Here is a 12,459-nt window from a genome sequence, read left to right on the forward strand (position 1 = left end):
TTTCATCACAGCTGAACAGCCATGTAGTGAGAGAGGAGAAGAGGCACAAGAGAATGTGTTCTCTGTTGTCAGGTGCTTATGGTCAAGTAGCAGTGAATATGGAGTGACGGCAGTCAAGCAAAATGGAATCCCCCAAGGTTTAGGATTTGGAATGCGCTCCGATTTCCTGTAATTGATGATGAGTCCTCTAGGATCTATGGAGAACTTTATGGATGAGTTCAGTTTATGGTTCTTTCAAGCCCTGACCTTTTCTCTCAGTCGTTATCAAGATCCTTCCTACTTCATTTTGTACGCTTGAGTCTCTCCTTTGGTACCCTTCAAGGACTGGCTCAAGCCTTGCTCTTACCAGCCCTCCTCAGGGACTGAGGTCCTGATACCTGCATCCTTAGTTCCTCTTCTCAGACCCTTCTCAGCTTGCCTGGACTGAGACCTGTCATCTAAGGGAATGTTGGGTTCCCTGTTTCTGTACTCTGTGATCCTGTTGAGAAACCATCCTGTGAGTGGTGGTGATCTTGCCGGCAATCACGAGTTGTCAGTAATCATATTTTGGGGCACCTTGTTTTGCGGCTAATGCTCTATTCTCTCTCCCTCTTTTCTATCCACAAAACAGGGTTCTGACAGCCACCATTCTACCGTGTGTGAATGGACTAATGAAATCATATTCAATCCCTTTATTCCAGAATGTAATGTAATTAATTTCTTGGCTAATTAACCCCATCAGAAGGTTAAAATTCTAAAGACCCAAAACAGACACAATGTACACTTACAGAAGCAAATACTGAGAGTGGTGAGAATTTCTAACATCCCCCCAGAATGCAGCTAATATATTCAAAAGTAGTTGATTAATACCATAGTTTAAAAAAAACTGTCATTTCCTTAGAACTTATATTAAAATTTACCTAATTATGAATTATAATCATTAGTAATACTTGTGGAAATAGTTTCAAAATGCTGCTATGTTATTACTGACCTTGGGAAAAACCAAGGAAGGAAATCACTCAGGAAATCTCCCAATTTTCCTGTCAGTGTTATTCGTTCATATCTGGTGACCCTGGTCTCATTCCCAAATGCTCTCTCTTTCTCTTGTGATGCATAATCACCACCCAGCAGGGGTCCTTCTCCAGTACGTTGTCTGTATCCATCATATCTCATCTCCCCGTCACAGACCTTTCCTTTCCTGGTCACACTACTTCCTGCTGACTGCTCTTTCCTAGCCCCTTGCTCTAGTTCCTCTGGAATCTTCTTTTTCGATGTCTAGTGTCAGAGGGCACGGATTGAACCCAGGGCTTAGACTCTGCTCACCCATGAAGTTCTGTCATGCCTTTCCCAATATACCCCCATGCCTTCATTGTATAATTGGATGGCACCAGGCTAGCATCTTGTCTTCTTTTTTGTAACTATCTGCAAAAGCAAATGATAAATAGCAAGTAAAACTTACGAAGACAAGGGGACTGAATCCATGAGTCCATGACCCCTCTCCATAGGCACTGAGAGAAACTAAAATAAGTAGGTGAGTTGGTAAGGGTCTGGCCCAAGGCAAATTCGAACTAGAAGCAATAGGACCCCTGGGCAGGAACTTAGTATAGAAGATAGGAGTTTGGAAGCATGGATATGTCTGTCTATCAAAGCTACGGGTGAGGTGAGAGTACTAGTTCCTCCCACACAACACCATTGAAAATTCAGCTACGACTAACACAATGAATTTCGATCATAGGACTGTATTTTATGGGCCATGGCAGAGTGAGGGGCTCTGATTGAGATTTTGCCACTGTGAACCTGTTGTTGCTGGGATAAATCAACTGATATCCATTGAAGGCAGGAATACAGAGCCATTGATGGTGGATTTCTGGATCCACTGATGGAGGCAATAAAGGTTCAGAAGGCGTGGTCTTCATGGTGTTCATCCTCAAGGAAACCATCAGTCTATGCTCCCCTAGTAGGAAATAACATGGGAGATGGTAAGAAATGGTTCGTGGACATTTTTATACTCCCCTGGGGACCTTCAGTGATACTTCAGGAGAGAAATGCCTAGAAATATTAGGAAGCTTTACAGTAAAATGAATAGGGAGCCAAACTTCTTATAATTTAGGATAATAATGTAAATTGGTTTTTTGTTTTTTTATCTGCAAACTACTAAAATATCCTCTTACCTTTACTCTTTTCTATGAATGTTTGAACTTAGTTAGATGATATCCTGATTCCCCAATATAATTATTTGATTGTGGGAGAGACCTCTGATTGCTGCTTATCTTTAATAGTGAACTTTTTTTTTAACTGGATATGTGATTTCTCTGAGTAAATATTACATTTCTTAGTCTTCCTTATGAACGAATATGGCCATGTGACTAAATTCTGACCAATGAGATATAATTACACATAATTTTTGCATGGAAACCTACCAGACTTTTGCAGGAACCTACCTTAAGTGAGTGCTGACATACATCTTTTGTTTCCCTCCTCCATCCTCCTGCCAGGAACACAGTAGCACTACCTTGGACAAAGAAGGTGGGGGTGATACCCTAAGGGTAGTAGGGCAGCAGAGCAAGGATATTGGGTTCTTGATGAATTCATAGAGCAGAGCCACCAAATCAGCCCTGGAAAATACAAGATGGTATTTTTGCTCACATGTCTGGTCCCTAATTCAAAAGAGAAACAAAGTTCTTATGTCTTTTTTTTTTCTGAGATTATATGCAGAATCCCCAGAAAGAACTAACCATTGCCTCTTCCCAGCTTCTCTAGCACTAAATCTTACACTTGTACTTGCTATCACACATACATATTGTACTGGAGATAGTTGCTTGACTGTTTGGCCCATGCCCCTCTATCGATAGTTGTAAATGGTCACCCCAGAGGTAAAAAAATCACATCACTGACTGGTTTGTTTGTCCAGCACAATATTGGTAAGCACCTGAATTTGAAGGATTTGGCAGGCAGCCTCCACTTTCTCAAGCCCCAACTCTCCCTAGGATCTTATCCCTGCTTCACACATTTCACAGATGAATTCCTGCCCTACCCTTCCTTGGAAGATTAGTGACCAAGCCTTAGTAATCTCAGTTCCTAGCACATCACACCACACCTGGTTCATCCTGGGCACTCGATACTTGCTAAAGGGAGGTGAGAGGAAAACCTTCCTTGCTGTTTTGGCCCCGGTTAGAGCCCAGGCTCCAAAAAAGAGTTATAGAGTGTTCCTGGAATGTTTGAATGTTCACTGTAAACCCTTCAGTACTTCCTCCAAAATAAGTCTTTAAGGGTAGAGCTCTTCTGAGGTACACAGTACTAGAAACTGAAATAGTTCAAGTGCTTTCCTGAGTTCTGCATTGCACCTTGAGAATGAGCAGAAGGTCAGGGGACAGGGAACAGAATGGGATTCTGTCCAGTTTGACAAAAGAGTCATGATGGCTACTGCCCTCCCCAGCAGGCGAAGGCAACTCCCAGTCAAATCATTGCCTTCATCTTCCTTTCCTTCTTTAAAACGGTCACAGTGGTGCTTGAGAGGTCTCTCAAAACACAAAATTGCTTTTGCTCGCCTTTTTAACATTAACATAGAAGATGAGCTTCTTTCTAGCATACTTTTGAAAGTGGAGAATTTTGCTTAACCCAAATAAACTTGATGCATCTCATTATAGGAAAAAAAAAAAGGAGAAAAAGAAAAATGCGCCACCTAGGAATATGAATACATTTTTTACAATTGCTTCGAGATTCAGGGCGTGAATTTTTTAATACTTAATATCCTAAGTTGTTTTCTTCATTTCCACAGAAATAACTCTGCAAGTTCAGAGTTTATTTTTTCAAACTACTTTTTTTCCAAATCAGCAGGGAAAAATTACCATATCTTTCAGCTATATAAAATAGTTTTACAGTTTAGCACTTGAAAAACAACCCCCATCAATCACTAGCAGTAACTGAGGCACTTTATGTCCCAAACAACTTAAGCTGGAATTGAAACATCTCTGATTGGCAAAACAATTTTGCCTTTCTAGTTTCAGGCTCGTCTTCTCATCAGTAGGTGTTAAATCTAAAGGAAAGTCAATCTTGTGACCCTATTTTAAATATTTCTAGTATCTTGGGGGTGGGCGAAGGAACATATTATCCCATTATTTAAAAATTAAGTATGATATAACTACAAGTGTTTTCCTGCAAATACTTACTCCCTGAGGAAAATTTCTTAAGGACATTACCTTTCTAACACCTTCAATAAGAAGAAGTATTTGGTGGTCTGATTAAATACAAGTTGAATTTGCCAAGTAATAAAAGCACATTTTAGAAGAGAATAAAGTTGTTGATTCGTTGCATATTGCAGTTTATTAATATCTAAACCAATTATCCTCTATGCCCACCCCATCCCCCCAAAAGAGAAAAATCTTGCTTTTCTTCTGCATACTATTTTATGCCAAAATGTTTCATTTCTGGCCAGTAGGTAGGGAAAAAGTTATTTTTGTGGGAAAACATGCTGGAACAGCATTCTAGAACTTTATTGTGAACAGATAACCAGTCTGAAGTGTAAGAAAATATTAACTCTCTATGAAGAAATTTAATTTTCAATCTAAGTTATAGTGTGTACATTATGTATTTATTTACACACTTTTTAGACCTCCCCATATAATGAAAGTAATCATATTTTAGGCACTTTTCCAAAGCCACTGAACAATTTCCTTCTACTTCTGATGGGAGAGCAGCCAATTTCATAGCCAACAACACTGGAGAAATACCAGGATAGAGAAAGAAGAGGGTTAAATAGCAGATTCTCCATCTATCTGTTTATTTGTTCATTCATCAAATATTTGTAACGCATCTCCTCTGTGCCAGGCAGTGTGCTGGACACTGACACGTTGTGATGTAGAAAACTCACAGTCTAAGGAATAGTTTGTGACTCTAGGAAGCTAAATGGTAACTCAAGACGACCATTGCCCCCAACTCCTCTTGATCTGAAGAGAAAGATTCTTAGAAATGTGAAATGACTTCCACTTCCTCTCTCTCTCTCTTTGATTTATTCAATATAATACACTTACCAGTTCTTTTCCAACAAAAAAGTGAACCAGGGATGTAGACTACAGTGAACCATGATCCAAGAGTGAAGTTTCTTATAGGTAATTTTTTTTCATTAGATTTTGTAACAAACTATAGAGGTGGTGTTAAAAAATTGAATAGTTTATAAATGTGAGCCCTCATTAGCATATATTAAATATTATTATTTATTAGAAGGTTAATAATGCATTAGTTTTTAAATTAATCCTCAAATCACTTTACACAATTAAGTCTAATTAATGCAGAGGGATTTCAGAGGGAGGATGTTCTAAAATCTTGCTTCGTGTTTATTAGGGAAACAGCATGATTCAGAGTGGTTACATGACCCTTAGGCACAGCTCAATTATTGGGCAGGGAGGGAACTTTGCATAACAGCATTCTTGTGGTTGGGCACTAGGATATTTGGGACTCAAATAATGAAATACCTCTCTGGGTAATCAATTGTAAGGTGAAAAAAAATTGTAAGGTGAGAAATCTAAGGGTTCCTAGAGTGGCTGTTTGTTAATTTGTGAGAAGTTCCACAGGTAACTAATATTCCTTCCCTTTTCCTCATCCTCAAGTTGAGACATGCTGCACTGAGCTAAGCTTCGTAAGGACGGGATGCTGTCCTGTGCACCTCTGCATGCTACTGTCTGTAATAGAACCTGGCATGGAGTATTATGAACTCAGTGTTTGTGTCTCCCCAAAATTCATGTGTTGAAGCCCTATTCCCCAGTGTTGTGGTATTTGGAGTAAAGAAGTAACTAAAGTTGCGTGAGATCATAAGGGTAGGGATCTGACCCAACAGATTCTCACCTTGTTCTCGCTCTGTGCGTGCACCAAGGAAAGGCATTGTGGGGGCCTGGTGAGAGGGTGGCTATCTGGAGGCCAAGAAGAGAGGTCTGACCAGGCTGCACCGGCCAGCACCTTGATCTTGGACTTTCCAGCTTCCAAACTGTGAGAGAGGACATTTCTGTTGTTTAAGTCATCCAGAGTATGGCATTTTGTTATAGCAGCCTGAGTGGACTCATACACAAAGTAACCACTTGGATTAGTTGTCAGAGGAACAAAAAAATTCTTCAAAAAATTCCAGGCTTTCTCATTGGAACATTGTTTGAACACCTGCTGTGGCAGGTACTGCGGCAGTCAAAGTGTTAGGAGATGAAAGAGAACTGCAGTTACCTGTTTCTACATCCATAAAATGAGAACAATATTAACACTTTCTTAGAGGTGTGAGGAGTAAATGAGGTAAAGAGACCTTAGCTCAGTGCTAAGGAACTACTCCATCATTTATTACCATTATGTCTCAGGGTGTAGTACCACAGATGACAACTATAGATTTTATTCTCATTCTGTTGACAGAGATGCCAGGAAGGTTGCTCAACCCACCCGCCGTTTTCATGGGTGCAGTCCTTGTGTTGCCTTGGGACAAGCTTGAAACTTGGGTGAGGCAAGAAGAGACCTATGCCCCAAATTCAAGGAGGCAACCACTCTCATGTAAGTACAACCCGGTGCCTGAAATACACGGAGGGTGAGCACCTCCTTAAATGTTGTCCTCTGGTTGCCTTCTTACCTCCCAGCTTGGTTGGGAATCTTCTTTATGAGGATGAGTCACCTTGGAACTGCAGGGAGTGACCTTCTTTAGGAGTGTGGGAAGCTATCCCCATTTTGTGAGGAAAAGTGATATAATAAGACTATTTGGAGTTTGAGCATTGAAGAGGAAACTGCTTTCACTGAATTGAACAGTGTCCCCTCAGATTCACATCCACTAGGAACCTGCGAGTGTGACCTTATTTGGAAATAAGTTCTTTGCAGAGATAATCAAGTTTAGGCGAGGTCATAATGGACTAGTATATTCCCTAAATCCCACAGGACTAGTGTCTTTATAAGAGGAAAATTGGGACACAGAGACAGACACACAGGGCAGAAAGCAATGTGAAGATGGAGGCAGAGATTAGAATAATTCATCTATATGCCAAGGAATGCCAAGGATTGCCAGCAACCACCAGAAGCTACCAGAGGCAAGGAAGGATTCTTCTCTAGAGCCTTAACAGGGAGCACAGCCCTGTCAACACCTTGGTTTCAGACATCCATCTTTCACAACTGTGAGAGAATAAATTTCTCTTTTTTTAAGCCACCCATTTTGTGCTTACTTGTTATAGCAGTGCAAGAAAACTAATACACTGCTCAACTGGAAAGAAGAAAAAGGGTAGTCTGGATCTGTGAGGGGTAGAACAGGATCAGTCATGAGCCAGTGTTTGTGGGACCTCCCGTTTCCCTGGGAGGGAAACCCTGGGAGCCAAAAATGGGGCAGTTGTGACTGAGCTTTGCACTGGTGCTGGAGGTGTCATCTTCTTCAGAGACACATAAAGTTCCCGGAGGAATCTCACCATCATTGTCAGGAGAGTAGAAGAGCATTTTTGGACGTATCTGCAGGGCCAGTGCTCCCCAGGGACAAGTACCAGCAAAGACGAATGGAAATAGCATTTGTTCCTCCATGTTAGTATGAAGGCTGGACTGGCCATCTTCTCTTCTTTAGGTTAATTATACTCTCAGAAGTGCAGGGCAGTTTGAATATGGCATAAAACAAACTGAAGCATGAGAAGGAGGAACTTTTGCAAAGAGGTGACACCTAGACTGAAGGACAGTTAGGAGTTAGTCAAGAGGAGAATGGATGGGGGAGATTCCAGGTAAAAAGGTTAGCAAAAGTGAGTGCCTTGGCTTGATAGAAAGGTGGCACACTGAACATCTGAAAGGATTGAGAAAGAGTAAATGTAGGAGTTTGAAGGCATGAGATGGAGAAATAAATGTCTCTATGTGGTAAGCTGAGGAAGTGGTGGCATCGGTGGGGGTGGAGGAGAAATATTAGATCCTAAAACCAGGGCCACAAATGGAGTTAACACATTTCCAGATGTCGACTGTTGTTGGCACCTTCAGCACTATTACACCACACTGCAATTGCGTTGTCGGTTAAATAGATGTGAATGGGCTAGCCGTTCTCAGTACTCTTGATGTTTTTTTCATAGATTATTACCCTCCTGCATTCCAAACAACCAACTTACAGAGAAGCCCAATTCATTTCTAGAAGGCAGACTAGCTGTACTAGTGAGTTGCTACACCCTGAAGCAGCCTTGAAACTTGGGAGGAGATACAGTTCAGCATCCGTTATCCTCTGCTCCCGATATGTTCTGAATTCCTGATAAGCAAAATCATCACTTTTCTTTGATGTTCACAGACTCTTTTTTCCCACTGACATAGCCAGGAATGCCACAGGGATCTGGATAAAATTAAGCCAAAGAATAGAACCAAAGCAGTTAGAAACACCCCTTTGCCCCATGCCTACCACTGAGCTGTTAGTAGAGCTGGCAGGGAACTAGACAGAGAATTGGTTCTAACCCCCTGATCACAACCTGCCGATCCGTGGACAAACTCCAGTGACAGCGGTATTTTCATAGGAAAACCCACCCTTTTGATTTTAGCACAAGGGATGCTGCAAGTCTGTACTCCTACACTTACATAAATTGCAATGGAGATTAAATAAGGGTGACAGCAGCTTCCTTGAATTTTCTTCCTGTCCATGAATTAAATCCTCTTAGAGGTGAGATTCTCATCACCACGAAGCCCGGGGAAAGGACATGACTGATTGAGTTCATATTATAATACCTGGTACCTCTCCTGCCTTGGGGAAGGAAACATAAAATAAAGATGCCTGTACCATGAAATGTTCAAATATGTTCTTCAGAATTCAAGGACTTAAATTATTCATTGACTGGGGCATTTGTTTCTTTCTTTCTTTCTTTCTTTCTTTTTTTTTTTTTGAAGGAGAATAAAAGGGGAAAAAATACCCTAATCTTTCTGTCACAAAATAAAATGTCAGTCCCAGTATTGAAATTCACCCTCAGAACACAGCATAATCCCATATTATAACCAATTTAGTAAAAAGTAAAAGCGTATGCAAAATAAGATAAACAAAAGGGAAAGAAAGCAACAGAGTACAAGAAAATAGCTCACAGCAAATGACATTTGGAATGAAAGATAGAAAACCCACACTGTTTTGTTCTATACTTAAATAGACGGAGAGCAGAAATGCACTGGAGACATTTGATAATCAATATAACATTACCCCGAGGGAACCATATACAACTATAATCTTTAAAACAAAACTCAAGGAAATGGAACACTGAAATTAGAAGGACTTTTACCAACAACATGGCAAAAAGGAAAAAAAGGCTTAATGTCCTTTTATATCAGGGAATTCTTAATTTAAGGATTATTTTTCACAGCCAGTTTTTACCAAGCAACTTGAGGAGAGGAAAAAAAAAATCTTAAGTCTTTCCTGTCACTGTAGCCTTCATAATCACCACAATTCAACATGACACCATGACTTGTAGGAAATTCTCCCCAGCATCCATTTAAGTGGACACTAATTGGAAAGCTCAGTGAACAGAAAAAGGCTGTGAACAATATATATTTCAACATGCTGTACCCAATCCTGACCTTAAATGACAAGGAGGAAAAAAATGGCTCAACACAGCCTCTGCACTCAGCTCTCTATTGTGAAACCATGACATGAGTTAGCTCTGGGAACAACCCTGGGCTTGTGATGAGACCGAAATCAAACCTGGAAACTCTGGAAGAATCCGTCTGCTCCACACACATGGTTCTGTAAGGGAGCATCTGGGTGCCCAGCTCTGAATTCAGGAACTCCACAGGCGAGGAGGTAATGGTAATACGTCATGGAAAACAGGAGCTCTCGTCAGACCAACAAGGATTTCAACCTTGGATCCACGATGTCCTCGAAGTGTCACCTTGGGCAGAGAGCTTCACTTCTCAGATTTGTCATCTGTAAAATGGGGATGATCATAACATTAATAGGAGCTATTGTGAGGAGTGACTTAGATAATGTAAGGATAACACAGCACCTGCCACATCGTAAGGTTCCTTAATAATAGCTGGCATGCATCGAGGGCTTACAACTCATCATTAAAACCTGTTCTCTCTCAAAATAACCCTGCCAGCTAGATATGATGGTTATCCCTGTTTTAAAGAAGAAAAGACCGAGGCACGGAAAGGATTAGTAACTTGCCAAAGGTTGCACAGCTGTTTCGTGGTAAGCTGGCATTTAAACCTGGCATTCTGGTTCCAGCCTACACACATTGTTTCTAACTTAGTTTTACTGAATTAATGAATGCATGGTAGTTTTTTTTTATTCTTCAAGATTTGATAATCTTATTGAAAAGTTGAGGGAAGGTGGTAATAGCTCAGCTGCAGAGTGCATGCTTAGCTTGCAGGAGGTCCTGGGTTCAATCCCCAGTACCTCCATTAAAAAAAAAAAAGTGATAAGCAGAAACACTGTGACCATAAAATAAGATTATATATAATCAATAGCTACCTTTAAACCTCCAGAGTACCAAGCCATAAAAACAAGGAATGCAGGCAGAAAGGGTTTAAGAAGCAAGATGAGAGTTCCCTCAGCATCAAAGCGGGAAATGCCTGACTGCTTTCACAAGATCCCAGGCAGCCTGGGGTTGAGAAGCTGCCCTGACTTTTGGTAGTCTTGGCGCTCTGCTAATCCTTCTCCTTCCTGGCTGGAATGGGGGAACCCACCTTTATTTTACACTCTGGATCCCAAGATTCCCAGCTGGACAGGGTTCTGTGCCTAGATCTACACTTAAGGATCTAAATTTATCATTGGGAGTTGCAGTCCCATGACCCTAGAGAAAATGAAAGGCTATGCCTCAGAAGGGTTAAGTCCTGATGATTTGGGGACCTAGGGTAAGAAACTTAATACATTTGCATTTGCATAATCTTTTTAACTTACAGTTCTTCATCCATGCAAAAGTCCTTCACAGATGAGAAGACTCAGGTCCCAAGATATAACCTGCACAGAGTATGTAACCAAGGTCTAAACTCAGGCCTTTCTTGCTTTGCTCAGCATCTTCTTTCTCATGGTCACTTACAGCTTCATAATGTGCATATCCTCCCCCAACCTGGAATTTTGCCTTAATGTAAGGTTAATTCTGAGAATCCCAAGAATTTTAGAAGGCTGCTGCTAAGATACCAATCTTCATCTCCCCCCAATTTACCAATGCTTCATGAGCCACATAGACTTTACTGATGGTTTTCTGAGGAAGAGAGAGGGCTGGATGGCATATTGGACAATAGAAATCTCCAAAATCTACTTTAAACCCACTTTTCTCTTTCCCAGAAAAAAAATTTCCCTCCAGAGTATATGTAACTCCTCCCCATCTTCCCACCAATCGCCCAGAGCCCCGATTTCCTGCCCCACATCCCTTAATATCCCCTCACCAAAATAAAACCCTGCTGGCTGGCTGGCTGAGGAGCATCAGTGGGAAAAATAAATGACAAAGTCAAAACCAACCAGGGGAATGAGGAGAGCCTTCAATTACACTTCCAAAAGCAAGTGATGAGTTGTAATACTTTTAAGCATGTACTATGTGCTGGGCATTGTTCTTTGACCTGGGGGTACAACCATGAACAAGACAGCCTGGAGCTGACTTTCTAGAAAGAAAACCCAGACATTAAACAGTAAACACATACATCAATGTGATGCCATGGTAACAATACCAAGATTGGTGGGAGAAAGCTACTTTACATTTCACAGTAGGCAAAGGCTTCTCCAAGGAGGCAACTTCTGATCTGAGTTCTAACAGAAAGGGAATAGTCACGCAAAGATGTGCATTCTAGATGGAGGAACTACCAAATGTAAAAGCCATGAATCAATCCTAAGAGGGTCAGAAAAGCTGGGATAAAGTGAGTGAGGAGGAGAGAGAGAGTGAGAGAGATGAGGATGGAGAGGTGTGTGGGGAGGACCTCGTGACTGCTGGTTGGAGAATGACTAGAGGTTCCTGAAGGATGAGTGAATGGGAGCTCTGACCCTCAACCCTGGCTATTGGCTTTCATTTCGCTTTTAGTGTCCTGCTGGTTTACTAGATCAGGTGCCTATTGTAGGAGCCCAGATACCATGGGCCTTAGATGAGCGCAATCAATTTCTACCGGAAAGCAGATGCATTTGGGAAATTAAGGCAACCAAACCTGCTGTGAGGAGTTGAGAAAGTGGTGAAAGATGAATCTCAGGTTTTGAGATGAGTCAGTATCTGAGGATAAAGTTGGTATGTGAGGAGAGCAATGAGGGATGAGAAATCTAGAGTTGAGGCAAACATTTTAAAACTATTTTAGCCTAAGGAATGTTGACTTTATTTGCTAGGCAGTGAAGAAGCCAGCATTGGATACTTACCTGTTAATTTTGCTTTCAATAAACTTTTTCTTGAAGTATGATTAACATGAAGGGTTGGTTTGATGGGAATGCCCCTCACTCAGAAGGGCTCATGTCTAGCTTATTGCTGTACTGTTAAAATTCTTAAGAATTTTATCTTTGAACTTGTGTCTTGTAAGTGAATTCCAGTAAAACAGTGAGCACGTGTGTGAGCAGAA

General features: G+C 41.1%; 2 long non-coding RNA genes across 6 annotated transcripts in view; one reads left to right on the forward strand and one right to left on the reverse strand.

Annotated features, from left to right (window-relative positions):
- Positions 1-12,459, forward strand: part of LOC140696348 (uncharacterized) — a 314,939-nt gene that overhangs the window by 205,765 nt on the left and 96,715 nt on the right. The gene's annotated exons all lie outside the window — the stretch shown is intronic.
- LOC140696349 (uncharacterized) lies at positions 938-10,043 on the reverse strand. The gene is made up of 4 exons (XR_012072548.1): positions 9,927-10,043; positions 9,626-9,847; positions 2,421-2,594; positions 938-1,933 (listed from the first exon to the last, which is right to left on the reverse strand). It is a non-coding gene; the product is annotated as an uncharacterized lncRNA (long non-coding RNA).

The sequence above is a fragment of the Vicugna pacos genome, chromosome 5 (genome assembly GCF_048564905.1).
Source record: "Vicugna pacos chromosome 5, VicPac4, whole genome shotgun sequence".
Classification (NCBI taxonomy): Eukaryota; Metazoa; Chordata; class Mammalia; order Artiodactyla; family Camelidae; genus Vicugna; species Vicugna pacos.